We start from the raw sequence: 14660 nt of genomic DNA, 5'->3' as shown, positions 1-14660 counted from the left end.
GATGAAAATAATGGTGACAACACACTGATAGCTCAGTTACTGCTGAGCAGAACTTACGCAGAGTCAAGGACTTCTCCTGCTTCGTCCACTGCCCCACCAGCAAGTCGGCTGGGAGCGCACAAGAAGCTGGGAGTGCACACAGCTGGGACAGCTGACCCCAGCTGACCAAAGGAGTATTCCATACCATGTGGTGTCATGCTGAGCATATAAGCTGGGGAAAAGGTGGCCAGGGCATCTGCTGTTTGGGAACAGGCTGGGCATTGGTCAGTGGGTGGTGAGCAATTGCATTGTGCATCACTTGCTTTGCATAGTCTTTTGTCGTCATTATTTTCCTTTTTTTGTCTGCGCTACTAAATTGTTTTTATCTCAACCAATGAATTTTATCTTTTTTTTCAATTCTCTTCCCCATCCCACTGAGGGAGGAGTGAGCAAATGGCTGTGTGGTGTTGAGCTGCCTGACAGGTAAAACCACGACAGTCTTTTTTTTTTTTGGCACCAACCTGTCGCTCTCAAAAGGTTGAGATAACAGCAGGTCTGGCCAGAGCATGTTAAAATAAACTTGTTACAATCAGTCATTGTTAGGTTAAGAGTCGCTGGTTGCAATGTTGATTTATTTGCTCTCACTCTTTACCTCCTCTCCTTGGAGAGCCAATTTATGGGGGAGACAAGGGGGGACCCTTTCCGCTGCCCCTTCCCTTTCCCCGTCTCCTGCAGGCTAGTTAAAATAGCTCTGGAGAATTCTGAATATCCTTGGCATAGTCCAACCAGCATGCTCGTATTCCTTTGCCTCCTGAATGTGTTTCATGACTTGTTTAAGGTTAAACAGCTATTTAAGAAAACCACGCAGCGGTCTGCCCCAAGGCTGGGTAGTTATGAGTGGCAGGCTGTGTGGGCAAGTACCTAGGCCAGCGGGCACCTCCAAGGTTTTGGAGTTTTGCCCCTGAACAAGTGCAGAATCCTGAAAAACTAGTAAAATATTTGGAAGAAGTCAGCTGTCACCTTGACAATTGCAGAGAGATGCAAATCCTGGCAATGGGCTGGGGCCTGGCCCATGCCTCCTGAGCCCTGTTCAACACTATTTAGTGCCCTGAAGGGGAAGAGGAGGTCTCTGCATCTGACAACAAAACAACAGGCACTGCGGGTACTCCAGTACCTGTGGGAATTAGCTGTTCTGGAGGTGATTTATAATGACCTGGAAAAGAAGCAGTTATGCAAAGATCCAGATGAAGTCAAGTGTACGTGACCGGTGTGATGGAAGTCTGTATGGAGCGCACCAGCGTTGTATGCCAACTCTTTGGTCGTAGTGACATGGAAAGATGGAGAGGGACAAATGGTAGATGAATTGGCAGACCAACTCTGGCAATACGGAGCAAGTCTCTCTCCTCCATACAGCCCTGTGTCTTGGCTGTGGTGATACTGGTGATCCCAGGAGGTCCAGCAACTCAAAGAAGATATGTCCTACTCCCCACCTCTTATGACCAGTATCTCACCTGTTTGTGAGGAAGTCTTGCTGTGCTCAAGAGAGAGGTTATAGTGGGTGCACACCACGGGCCACCCTGTGGTTTTAGCTGCGTGACCATGGGGAGGGCGTGAGGGAGTGAGATGGAAAACCTACCTCGACCCTGGAGGCATGGGTAGGTGAGTTGCAAGGCAAAACCATTGCAAAAGTGGGTCCTTCCAGGAAAACTGCTGCTGCAGTTTCCGGTGGACGGTTCCCCAGACAGAGTAGAAGGGCTGGTCTTACTCCTGATCTTAATAAAGGAACTTCTGATTCATATTTGCAAGAAGTGAGTAATGGCTACTCTGACCAGGACTAGAGGGGCCCTGCCTCCAGCCAGGTGGGGGAAAGGGACAGCTGTGTTTACTGGACTGTGTGGATTCAATGGCTTGGCACATCAGACCCACAGGGGTATAAGGCTCAAGTGGACACCGGTGCACAGTGCACTCTAATGCCATCAAACTCTACAGGGACAGAACCCATCAGCATTGCTGGAGTGACAGGGGGATCCCAAGAGCTAGCTGTATTGGAGGCCGAAGTGAGCCTAACTGGGAATGAGTGGCAAAAGCACCCCATTGTGACTGGCCCAGAGGCTCTGTGCATCCTTGGCATAGACTACCTCAGGAGTGGGTATTTCAAGGACCCAGCAGGGGACCGTTGGGCTTTTGGTGTAGCTGCCTTGGAGACGGAGAGAATTAAACAGTTGTCTACTTTGCCTGGTCTCTTGGGGGACCCCTCTGTTGTGGGGTTGCTGAGGGTTGAAAAACAACAGGTGCCTATCACTATCACAACAGTGCACCAGGAGCAATATCGCACCAACCGAGACTCCTTGATTCCCATCCATAAGCTGGTTCATCAACAGGCAATCCAGGAATGATCAGCAAGCCTTGCTCATCCTTTAACTGTCCCATATGGTGAATGTAAGTCTAATGGATTGGAGACTAACAGTAGACTATTGTGGCCTGAATGAAGTCATTCCGCCGCTGAGTGCTGCCGTGCCAGACATGCTAGAACTTCAGTACACACTGAAGTCAAAGGGAGTCAGGTGGTATTCCACAACTGGTATGGCTAAAGTGTTTTTCTCAGTCCCTTTGCTAGCAGAGTGCAGGCCACAGTTTTCTTTTACTTGGAGGGGTGTCCAGTACACCTGGAATCAACTGCCCCAGGGATGGAAACACAGTCCCACCATTTGCCATGGACTGATCCAGACTGCACAAGAACAGGATGAGGCTCTGGAACACCTGCAATATGTTGATGACACCATCGTATGGGGCAACACATTAGCACAAGAGCATTTTGAGTAAGGGAAGAAAATAGTCCAAATCCTTCTGAAGGCTGTTTTTTCCATAGAACAAAGTAAGGCCAAGGGACCTGCACAGGAGACCCAGTTTTTAGGAATAATGTGGCAAGATGGACATCATCAGATCACAATAACAGCTATGTTATTTCCTTCACCAACTAGCAAAAAGGAAACACAAGATTTCTTAGGTCTTGTGGGTTTTTGGAGAATGCATATTCAAAATACAGTCTGATTGTAAGCTTTCTCTATCAAGTGACATGGAAGAAGAACAATTTCAAATGGGCCCCTGAGCAGCGAGAAGCCTTTGAGCCAACTAAGAAGGAGATAGTTTGCACAGCAGCTTGGGGCGGTCTGGGCAGGACAAGGTGTAAAAAATGTGCTCTACACCACAGGTGGGGAGAATGACCCTACCTGGAGCCTCAGGCAGAAAGCACCAGGGTAGACTCGAGGTCAACCCTTAGGGTTTGGATTTGGGGATACAGAGGATCCGAGGCCTACTACACTCCAACTGAAAAAGAGATATTGGCATCATATGAAGGGGTTTGAGCTGCTTTGGAAGTGGTTGGTACTGAAGCACAGCTCCTTCTGGCACCCTGACTGCCAGTGCTGAGCTGGATGTTCAAAGTGAGGGCTCCCTCTACACATCATGTAACTGATGCTACATGGAGTAAGTGGGTTCCACTGATCACACAACAGGCCTGAATAGGAAACCCCGGTCACCCGGGAATCTTGGAAGTGATCATGGGCTGGCCAGAAGGCAAAGATTTCGGAATATCACCAGAGGAGGAGGTGACACATGCTGAAGAGGCCTCACTGTATAATAAATTGCCAGAAAATGAGAAGCAGTGTGCCTTGTTCACTGATGGGTCCTGTCATCTTGTGGGGAAGCATCGGAGATGGAAGGCTGCTGTATGAAGTCCTATATGACAAGTCACAGAAACTGCTGAAGGAGAAGGTGAATAGAGTCAGTTTGCAGAAGTAAAGGCCATCCAGCTGGCCTTAGCCATTGCTGAACGAGAAAGATGTCTGGCGCTCTATCTGTACTGACTCATGGATGGTAGCAAATGCCCTGTGGGGTCGTTACAGCAATGGAAACAGAGCAACTGGCAGCACAGAGGCAAACCCATCTGGGCTGCTGAACTGTGGCAGGATACTGCTGCCCAGGTAGAGAACCTGTCTGTAAAAGTATGTCACATAGATGCTCACATACCCAAGAGTCGGGCCACTGAAGAACATCAAAACAACCAGCAGGTGGATCGGACTGCTAAGATTGAAGTGGCTCAGGTAGATCTGGACTGGCAACATAAGGGAGAATTATTTCTAGCTCAGTGGGCCCATGACACCTCAGGCCATCAAGGGAGAGATGGAACATACAGATGGACTCGAGATCAACAGGTGGACTTGACCATGGACGCTATTGCGCAGGTTATCCATGAATGTGAAACATGCACTGCAATCAAGCAAACGAAGTAAGTAAAGCATCTCTGGTATGGAGGACAATGGCTGAAAAATAAATACAGGGAGGCTTGGCAGATTGATTATATTACACCCCCACAAACCCATATTACACCCCCACAAACCCACCAAGGCAGCACCATGTACTCACCATGGTGGAAGCAACCACCAGATGGCTGGAAACATATTCCATGCCCCATGCTACCACCCAGAACACTATCTTGGGCCTTGAAAAACAGGTCTGATGGTGACATGGCACTCCAGAAAGAATCATGGAATAATAGACTGTCCTGAGTTGGAAGGGACCCACAAGGATCATCAAGTCCAGCTCCTGTCTCTGCACAGGACAACCCCAAATTTACACCATAAATTTGTCCAAGCGCTTTGTGTTGTCCAAGAGATTCTTGAATATCGCCAGGCTTGGCGCGGTGACTGCCTCCCTAGGGAGCCTGTTCTAGCGCTCCACCACCCTCTAGGTGAAGAACCTTTTCTTAATACCCAACCTAAACCTCCCCTGGCACATCTTCCTGCCATTCCTCAGGTCCTGTCATTGGTCAAAAGAGAGAAGAGATCAGCACCTGCCCCTCCTCCTCCCCTTGTAGGAGGAAGCTGTAGACCGCGATGAGGTCTTTCCTCAGTCTCCTCTTCTCTAGGCTGAACAAACCAAGTGACTTTAACTGCTCCTCGTACGGTTTCTCCTCTAAACTCTTCACCAACTTCGTGGCCCTTCTCTGGACACTCTCTACTGGCTTTATACCCTTACTGTACTGTGGCACCCAAAACTGCACACAGTACTCAAGGTAAGGCAGCACCAGCACAGAGTAGAGCAAGACAATCATCTCCCTCGACCAGCTGCAATACAGTGCTTGATGCACCCCAGGACAAGGTTGGCCCTCTTGGCTGCCAGGGCGCACTATTGGCTCATGTTCAACTTGCCGTTGACCAGAACGCCCAGGTCCCTCTCTGCAGAGCTGCTCTCCAGCCTCTCGTTCCCCAGCCTGTATGTGCATTCAGGGTTGCTGTGCCCCAGGTGCAAAATCCAGCACTTGCCCATGTTAAACTTCATACAGTTGGTAACTGCCCAGCCCTCCAGACTGCCCAGATCCCTCTGCAGGGCCTCTCTGCCCTCGAGAGTGTCAACAGCTCCTCCCAGTTTTGTGTCATCAACAAACTTAATTAGTATTCCTTCCAGTCCTGCATCCAAGTCATTTATGAAGACATTAAAGAGTATGGTCCCCAAGATGGATCCCTGCAGAACCCCGCTAGTGACTGGCTGCAGCTCAATATAACCCCATTTTCTATGACCCTTTGAGCCCAACCCATCAGCCAATTGCTCACCCGCTGCATTACGTGTTTATCCAGCTGCATGCTGGAAGTTTTGTCCAGACAGAGACTGTGAGAGACAGTATAGAAAGCTTTACTGAAATTCAAAAAGATTACATTGACTGGCTTCCCTTGGTCAACTAGCTGGGTAACCTTGTGTTGTGGTTTGACCAGCAACTCAGCCCACACAGTCGCTCACTCACTCCCCCACTGATGGGACAGGGGAGAGAATCAGAAGGGTAATGCTCGTGGGTTGAGATAAGAACACTTTAATAATTAAAATAAAACAACAACACAATTGCAATGGAAAGGCAAACAATGAGAGGTGCGAAACACTGGGGGGGAGGGGAGGAGGGGAATGAACCACTGAAACAAACTGCACATGACACAGCCGCTCACCACCCACCAACACAATGCCACCCCTCCCCAAACCGCAACTGCCCCCATTAATATACTGGTCATGGTGTCACATGGTATGGGATGAACATCCCATTGGCCAGTTGGGGTCAGCTGCCCCAGCTGTGGCCCCGCCCCTCCCAGCTTCCTGTCAACATGGTAGAGTGCAGGAAGCTGGAAAGGTCCCTGACCATCACAGGCACTACAGTGAAGAGAATTAACCCCTTCTCAGCCAAAACCAGCACACCTTGTCATAGAAGGAAATCAAATTTGTTAGGCAGGACTTTCCCCTCGTGAACCCATCCTGGCTGGGACCAATGACTGCATTGTCTTTCAGGTGTTTTTCATTAACTCCTAGAATAATCTTCTCCATAAATTTACCAGAGACAGAAGTGAGACTGATGGACCTGTAATTACCGGGGTCATCCCTGTTGCCCTTCTTGAAGATTGGGACAACATTTTCCATCTTCCAGTCAAGTGGGCCTCTGCAGATTCTCAAGAGCATTGAAAAATCATTGAGAAAGGTCTCACTATGACATCAGACAGCTCCTTAAGTACCCTTAGATGAATCCCATCAGGCCCCATCGACTTATAGGGATCCAGCTGGAACAGCAAGTCCTGCACAAGTTCAGGGTTTATTAGGAGTTTATTGTTCCCACAATCATGGTTCCCTAGCCCAGGTCTCTGGGGGTCCCTGAGCCCTCCATTGGTGTTGAAGACCGAGGCGAAGAAAGCATTAAACGTCTCTGCCTTATCTATGTCCCTGCTTGTGAGATGACCATTCTCATCAAGCAATGGGCCAATGCTATTTCTGGCTTGCCTTTTGCCATTAATGTATTTTTAAAAGCCCTTCTTATTGTCCTTCTCAGTACTGGCCAACTTCAACTCTGATTGAGCTTTAGCCGCACATATTTCCTGCGAACAGCATCCCTATAGTCCTTCCGTGTCACCTGACCTTGCTTCCACTGGCCGTATACTTTCTTTTTTCACCTTATTTCAAGAAGAATATCCCTGGTTAGCCAAGCCAGCCTTTTACCTTTGCTGCTTGACTTAAGAAACAACCTCATAGACACCTGGGCCAAAGAGCACGGCATTGAGTGGGTGTATCACATCCCCTGTCATGCACCAGCCTCCAGAAAAATTGAACAATACAACAGACTTTTAAACTACACTGAGAGCAATGGTTGCTGGGATATTAAAACATGGGGATACACATTTAGCAAAAGCCACTTGGTTAGTCAACACTAGAGGATCTGCCAATCGAGCTGGCCCTGCCCAATCAAAAATTTTAGGTACTGTAGAAGGAGATAAAGTCCTTGTAGTGCACATAAAAAATATTCTGGGAAAGACGGTCTGGGTTATTCCTGCCTCAGGCAAAGGCAAACACATCCATGGGATTGCTTTTGCGCAAGGATCTGGGTGTACTTTGTGGGTGATGCGGGAGGATGGGGAATTCTGATGTGCAACTTGAGGGGATGTGATTTTGGGTGAGAACAGCCAATTATTTTAACTGTATGATGTTAATTGCTATACAATACTGTATCTCATCACTTCTGTGGACACTATGTGTCAGATCAATGGTATCACAGTAAGAATCACCCAAATTAATGAAGAATGAATTTTGATGAAACCAAGCATAGTGCAGCAATGATGGAACCAGAACTGGCTTCAGCATGCAACAGTCCCACACCACACACCATCTCTCCTGCCCTGAAGGACTATTATGACCGATGGAGCACAAGGTCAGGGACTAAATTAACTCAATGGACATTTTAGAGGGATGGCCCACAGACTCAGGGAATGATATCTGTGTGTCTATATCAAAATACAGGAAAGGTGGTTGATTAATTAGGATGTACTGGAAAGTCTGGGACCTGGGCATGACATAGATGGTATAGAATAAAGGGTGGGTGTTGTCCTGGTTTCGGCTGGGATAGAGTTTTCTTCCTAATAGCTGGTATAGTGCTGTGTTTTGGATTTAGGATGAGAATAATGTTGATAGCACACTGATGTTTCAGTTACTGCTAAGTAGTGCTTGCACTAATCAAGGACTTTTCAGCTTCTTACACCCTGCCAGCAAGAAGCTGGGAGGGGGCACAGCCAGAGCAGCTGACCTAAACTGGTCAAAGGGATATTCCATGCCATATGACATCATGCTGAACAAAAAACTGAGGTGACTTGGCCCAGGACAGGGGGGCCAACTTCTCAGGAACTGGCTGAGCATCGGTCAGCAGGTGGTGAGTAATTGCATTGTGCATCACTTGTTCGGCATATTCTTTTATCATTATTATTATTTTCTCTTTCTTGTCTGCTCTATTAAATTGTCTTTATCTCAACCCACATGTTTTACCTTTTTTTTTTCAATTCTCTCCCCCATCCCACTGAGGGGGGAGTGAGCGAGCAGCTGTGGGGTGTTTAGCTGCCTGCCATGTTAAACCACAGCAACAGGAATGCATCTAGTACAGCTATAGCAACTTATTTCAGGATGTGCTACTTCAGCATGTGTTTGCCTTCTTGGGCTCTTTGCAAAGAGGTCTGAAAATGCACTGGCTACCCATTCATAACTCAAAGCTTAACTCAAAAGTTAGGTTTTGTCTTACAAGCGCCATGTTGTTTGAAATCCTTGCTCCTTAAAGACTGTTTTCTTTCTAAAAGCCCTCTGGACAGGGGGCAGTCCTGGCAAGGGAATTTGTTTCCAGCTTCACTCTGCCTGCTGATCCACCAGGTCCATATTTGGGCACATGGAAGTGCCTCTTGCCTTTTTACACTGAGCTGGCATTGATATGTTGAGATTCTTTAACTGAATAGACATACACGGGCAGCTTTCTGCACTCATTGCACCAGTTTTGCAAACTAATTACCAAGTGTGTGCTAGAAGACTGGTTTTCATAGTTGCTTTAATCAATTTAAAAAAAAAAAAAAAAGAAGTTCCTTTGTATCTGAATAACGTCATCAGTAATTTCACCACAGCGACATTCTCAGGTGGTTTCAGGTGGGCGTATAAAAAGCAAAATCCTCAGTCCTTCTTGGCAGCTTATAGGTGCACAGGGACTCTCAAAGAGAGGCAGTTGCCTTTTGGTGGTGGACGGCCACCTGCCCAGCCAACTCCTTATCCACACCAACACAATCAGCAACAACCTTCCTCTTCCCTAAATAACTGCAGAAATAATTTAAAAACTCAGCTACCTGTCTTCACACTCCAGGAGAGTGTTTCACGCTGAGCCACCTGTGTTTTGTCTCTTGGAGCTTTTTCAGTGTCTGGCACTTTCTCCAAGGAAACGTCCAAAATGGAAGCTCAGTTAATGCCAGCTGTGGTTATTTCCTTTCCTAGGAGGAGACATCCATTTCTAAAGGGACTAGACTGACACCACCAGCTTCCTGTTGAGAGCCTTCCCACACAATGCATCTGTTGCCCATCTGGCCAGTGGAGGGCTGGATTTGCTGGTCATGATTGCATGGAGCTGGACTCCAGCAGGCTACTGATGGATGAAAGCCTCATTAACACATCTCCCAGGCACCACCCTTCAGGCTTTGATGCCATCATATTTATGAAAGGGTGAAGTTCATGGTCAGGTTTAGATTTAGATTGCAGAAAACCATTGTTCAAGAAATGTAGGATTCCTTGTCTACATCATATTCTGGATTTCATGGCAGCCCATGAACCAGAAAAAGCTGTATCTCATGGTCTATTTCTATGGCTCACATACTCCATACCAGCTGAAGCTCTGACAGAAGAGACAGCCCCTACTTCAATAAACCATGTGTGAAGAACTGCACTGTAGAAATACATAACCCAACATCAGGTGGAGCGCCATGAGTTTCTGCTCCAGCCTTTCCACCAGACCAGTGTAACCTCTGCTGCCTTCTTTTTCAAAGGCTGTGTTATTTCCATGGTGGTCTCTTGGCACCGCCCATCCCACCCTATGGCGCTGGTTACACTTTGGCTTTCCTCCAGGCCGTGGCTGCTGAAATCACCCCCCTTGCACCCCAGGAAAAGGGTTTGTGCCCAGCCAGATCAAGGCCCTTGTCCTCCTCGCTGCCTGACCTCATGGCCGCCAGCTCTGGTGCAGAGACGGGGGAGAGGGGACAGCTAATAGGGGTGGTCTCTGGGCGGCAGGCTTGGTTTCTGCCATGGCCTGAGAGAAGAGTAACAGCGCGAGGTTTGTCCTTGGGAGCCAAGTGGCAGAGGACACATCAGGGACGGCCAGCAGCTGCGCCCAGTGCGTGGCCACCAAGGGCAGGGACGGCCCCCTGGGCCCCCCGGGCACAGGGACTGCCTCGGGGCCAGCACCCCAAAGGCCTTCCTCCAAAGGACGCTGGGCAGATGGGTGGTGGGCGGGGCGGCGCGGGGGCGGAGCCTGGTCACACCCATGTCATAGGGCCACCACCCAGCAACGCAGCAGTCACAATGCCCCGGGACAGGATAAAAGGCAGCACCGTCCAGTGCCCGCTGCCAGGGCTGGCCTGGGGGCAGCCTGAAGACATCCGAGAGGAAGTCCTTGAGAAGCCGGCAGAATTACTTGGAGGGGGCTGCGGGAGCAAGACCGGAGGAGGCTGGACGAGGCTGCTGGAGAGGAGAAGAACCAGCGAGAGCTGGAGGTGCCTGAGGCTATCTGGCCTTTTCAGCCGGAGAGCTGTGGCTAAAGCAAGGGAACGCCTTCTTGAGGAGCACTGCAGAGCTCGCTGTCCTCATCCCCTGCAGAGCCAGTGGCAGCAGCTGTAAGAAATGGGACACGCAGGTGTTGCCAGGGGTCTCTGTGTTTTGGAGCAGGACCCACTGGTGTCCTGCCAGGCACAGAAAGGATTCTTGCCCCCAGGGCTGATCAGGCTGGGGACATCAGGCCACTCTGGGAAGCCCCTGAGATGGCTCCAGGTTGAGGGAGAACAGGCTTGGGCATCTCCTGGGAGGCGTGACCAGCCTGTGGGACAAGGAGGCAGGTCTTGCTCACAGGCTCAGGGAATAGCCGATCGCCAGCTCTGGGGTCAGAAAGGAATTTTCCCCCGGGGCAGATTGGCACCAGTCCCTGGGGGTTTTTTGCCTTCCTCTGCAGCACTGAGCATGACCACTTGTCAGGGCTCCTCTGCCCCATTTTGGCTAGGTTACTGCCTGCTGCTCATGCACCACGAAGACGGCCTCTCGTGCCCTGCAGCTGGGGGGAGGAAGGCTTTTTTATCCTCCAGGGTGGGCTAGCAAGTGTCCCTGGGGGTTTTTTGCCTTCCTCTGCAGCACTGAGCACAGCCCCTTGCCAGGGCTCCATTGGGCCATTTTGGCCAGGTGCCTGCTGCTCCTGATCCACGAAGGTGGCCCTCGTGCCCCGCATCCGGGGGGAGGAAGCGTTTTAGACTCCCAGGGTGGGCCCCCAGTGTGGCCCCCAGGGATTGCTTCTTTTCCTCCGTAGCATTGAGCACAGCCCCTTTTCAAGACTCCTCTGGGCCCTTTTCGCCTGGTTCTTGCCTGCTGCTCTTGTACCTCCAAGGTGCTACTTATGCCCTGGCTATTTTGGGCTCTCTTTCCCATTGCAAGTTTATAGTGGGAGCCAGCTCGGCTCTTCCCTCAGCTCCATTTCCCCAGGGGTTCTTGCCTGTGCAAAACAGCCAGCGCTTGGAAGGGCTCCAGGCTTGCTGCCCCATCCGGAGCTGCCACTTTTCGTCTCTCCCTGCATGGAATACAAGCGTGGGACAGGCACAAGAGTGCTTTTCATGCATCATGGCCAAGAAGCACAACAGAGCAAGCTCTGAAGGCAAAAAGGATGCTTGTCATCAATATGTGTCCTCCTTTGGAAAATACCTCACAGTAGCAGACACATTTTCTTCTTTTGTATGTGATCCTTATCTTCATTCTCCAAGTTCTCACTCTCCAGGAAACAGGGACCGCTTGGCACGTATTCCTGCTGCTACTTTCTGTAGCTCTGTGGCTTTCCTTTGACAGCCTGCAAGGGATGTTTTTTCAAGCTAAACTGAAGAATACATCAGCCTGCTTCTGGCTCCACATCTGTGTTTTGTTAATGCTTGTGAGCATCAGCTCTGAAATAGATTCAGAAAAATAACATAAAATGACATAAAGTGACATAAAGTGACATAAAATAAAATAAAATCTATAAATAAAATCCTGTTTCCACTTGTAACATTTCTGATTTTTGTCCTTGAAAGTGTTTTTGGAGCTGAAAAACCCCTGGCATGTCAGGCAAATAACAGTCGCATTGCTTTTCAACTCATGGTGAGCACAGGAATAGAATAGAATAGAATAGAATAGAATAGAATAGAATAGAATAGAATAGAATAGAATAGAATAGAATAGAATAGAATAGAATAGAATAGAATAGAATAGAATAGAATAGAATAGAATAGAATAGAATAGAATAGGTTATGCATGTGGTTCTGCATGACAAGCTGTGACCTAGGCCTGAGGGGTCCATCCAGGAGAGCAGCTCCCTGCAGGGCAGGCCCCAGGCCCATCTGCGAGAGAGGGGCAGAGGCGGTGGTTGGTTGTCCAGACCAACAGACGAGGTGTTGCACACCTGCAACATCGATCAGGCAGGGACTGAAGGCTCCAGGCGGAGCTGAGACACCACGTCCCCTGGGCCCTTGGCAGGAGACGGTGTGGGCGGGGGTCCCAGGGGAGGCCGGTCCCGCCCATTGAGGCCCCTGAGCACCCCCAGGACCCTGGCAGAAGTAGACCTGTAGCGCTCGTATGCTCTCCTTTCCTTTAGGCATTTATGGTTGGCCACTTTGGAGACAGTGTCTTGGCCCAGATGGACCTTCACCCTCATGGAGTACTGTTTTTCTCTCACTCTTTATTTTTAGCATGTTTTTCCAAAGGAAACAGCTCAGGCATTTTGCAGATTTGTTCAGGTGGTCAAATTATCTCAAGACAATCCACAGCTCTCACCCCCATCAGAAGGTACAAGCCTCCTTCCCACAAAGTGACAGAGCCAATGATTAGGCTGGGATGTGATTACCCATTCAGTCCCTTCTGCTAGTGCAAGGCTGGGAAGAAATGTCATCAAAGGTTTCCTCAGTATGTATGTACTGCTAGGGAAAGAAGGAAGGAGGAAGGAGGATGAATCAAATCAAATTGAATCAAATAGAATAGTTTGGTTTAGCTGGAAGGGGCCTATAACAATGATTGCATCCAACTGTCTCACCACATCACAGCTGACCAAAAGTTAAAGCATGTTAATGAGGACGTTGTCGAAATGTCTCTTCAACATTGACTGGCTGTGGGGCATCGACCACCTCTCTAGGAAGCCTGTTCCAGGGTTTGACCACCCTCTTGGTAAGGAAATGTTTCCCCATGTCAAGTCCAAACCTCCTCTCAGGGATGCAGCTTTGAGCCATTCCCACACGTCCTGGCACTGGGTAACAGAGAGAGGAGTTCAGCACCTCCCTCTCCACTTCCCCTCCTCAGGAAGCTGTAGAGAGCCATGAAGTCGCCCCTCAGCCTCCCTCTCTCCAAACTAAACAAACACAGTTTCCTCATCTGGTCCTCATAGGACATGCCTTCCAGCCCCTCCACCAGCTTTATTGCCCTCATCTGGATGCATTCAAGGACCTTAACAGCCTTTCTAAACTGTGGCCCCAGAACTGCACACAGTGCTCAAGGTGAGGCCGCACCAATGCTGAATACAGTGGGATAATCGCCTCTCTGGACTGGCTCGTTGTATTGTGTTTAATGCACCCCAGGATGCCGTTTGCCCTCTGCTAAGTCCTACTGATACAGGTAAAACAAGCACATCCCACACTGCTTCATTGACCCATTTCTTGCAGTAGCAGCAGGTCCCACAGTTGCCACAGGGGCCTGAGCACAACCTCAGGGAACAGGGAAGCCTCTCCCTCTGCCAGGGATCTGAAACAGAGCCTCTGTAGATTAAACGCATCTTGAACTTGTTATCTAATACCACAGCAATAAGCATGGACAAGATAACCCATACTAACCCAATGTGAACTCTCTTTGAGCTGCAGTTGCTCAGAGAACTCTTTCAGTTTTTTAAACAGGCTGCTTGGCAGGTGAATGAAAGCAGTGGTTTGAAGTGCATTCTCCTTTTTCTTTTCTAGTATACAGCCATATATCATCAACTCTTCCATAATGTCTGGCTTCCCTTGAAATTGATGATCTGTCTGAGGAGAGAAAAGAAAAAATAAATATTATCAAAGCCAGTCATCTATAAAGATAAGGTAAGATGGGAATGTAGTCTCAAATAGAAAAAGGGGGAAAAAAACATAGTTATGTGAAATTAGTGTGAAAAAATACTATTTGGGCACTATCAAACAAAACTTGGTTACAGCTAAGAATCATCCAGGAGATGGCACATATTCAGATATCAAAAATGCTAGGACCTGGAGATCAGGAATGGACACAACAGCACCAGACAGAGTGTTGTTTTACAGACCAGTTCTGTCCTGCGTCTGCTCATCTCATCTCACTTCACTGGGATTGCAGCATTTCGTCCCTCTTTTAAACCTACTGGAAATTTCCCCAGAAAGATCAAAACCCCAAAGTGATGGTATAGTTCATTAAACTGAAAGGCAAAACCTATAGGGGAAAGTAGAACCAAGTCTGACCACTTGTACTTGCAAATTGTGATGTTTATTTACCATGTGTCTTATGAATCTGCCACAAAACAGCCTATCAACATCAATAAAAAGTAAGCATTTGGTAAGGGATGCACTCAGAATAATGATTTTTAA

Source organism: Phalacrocorax carbo, chromosome 2 (assembly GCF_963921805.1).
Source record: "Phalacrocorax carbo chromosome 2, bPhaCar2.1, whole genome shotgun sequence".
Taxonomy (NCBI): domain Eukaryota; kingdom Metazoa; phylum Chordata; class Aves; order Suliformes; family Phalacrocoracidae; genus Phalacrocorax; species Phalacrocorax carbo.
Note: the sequence above shows the minus strand (reverse complement) of the source record.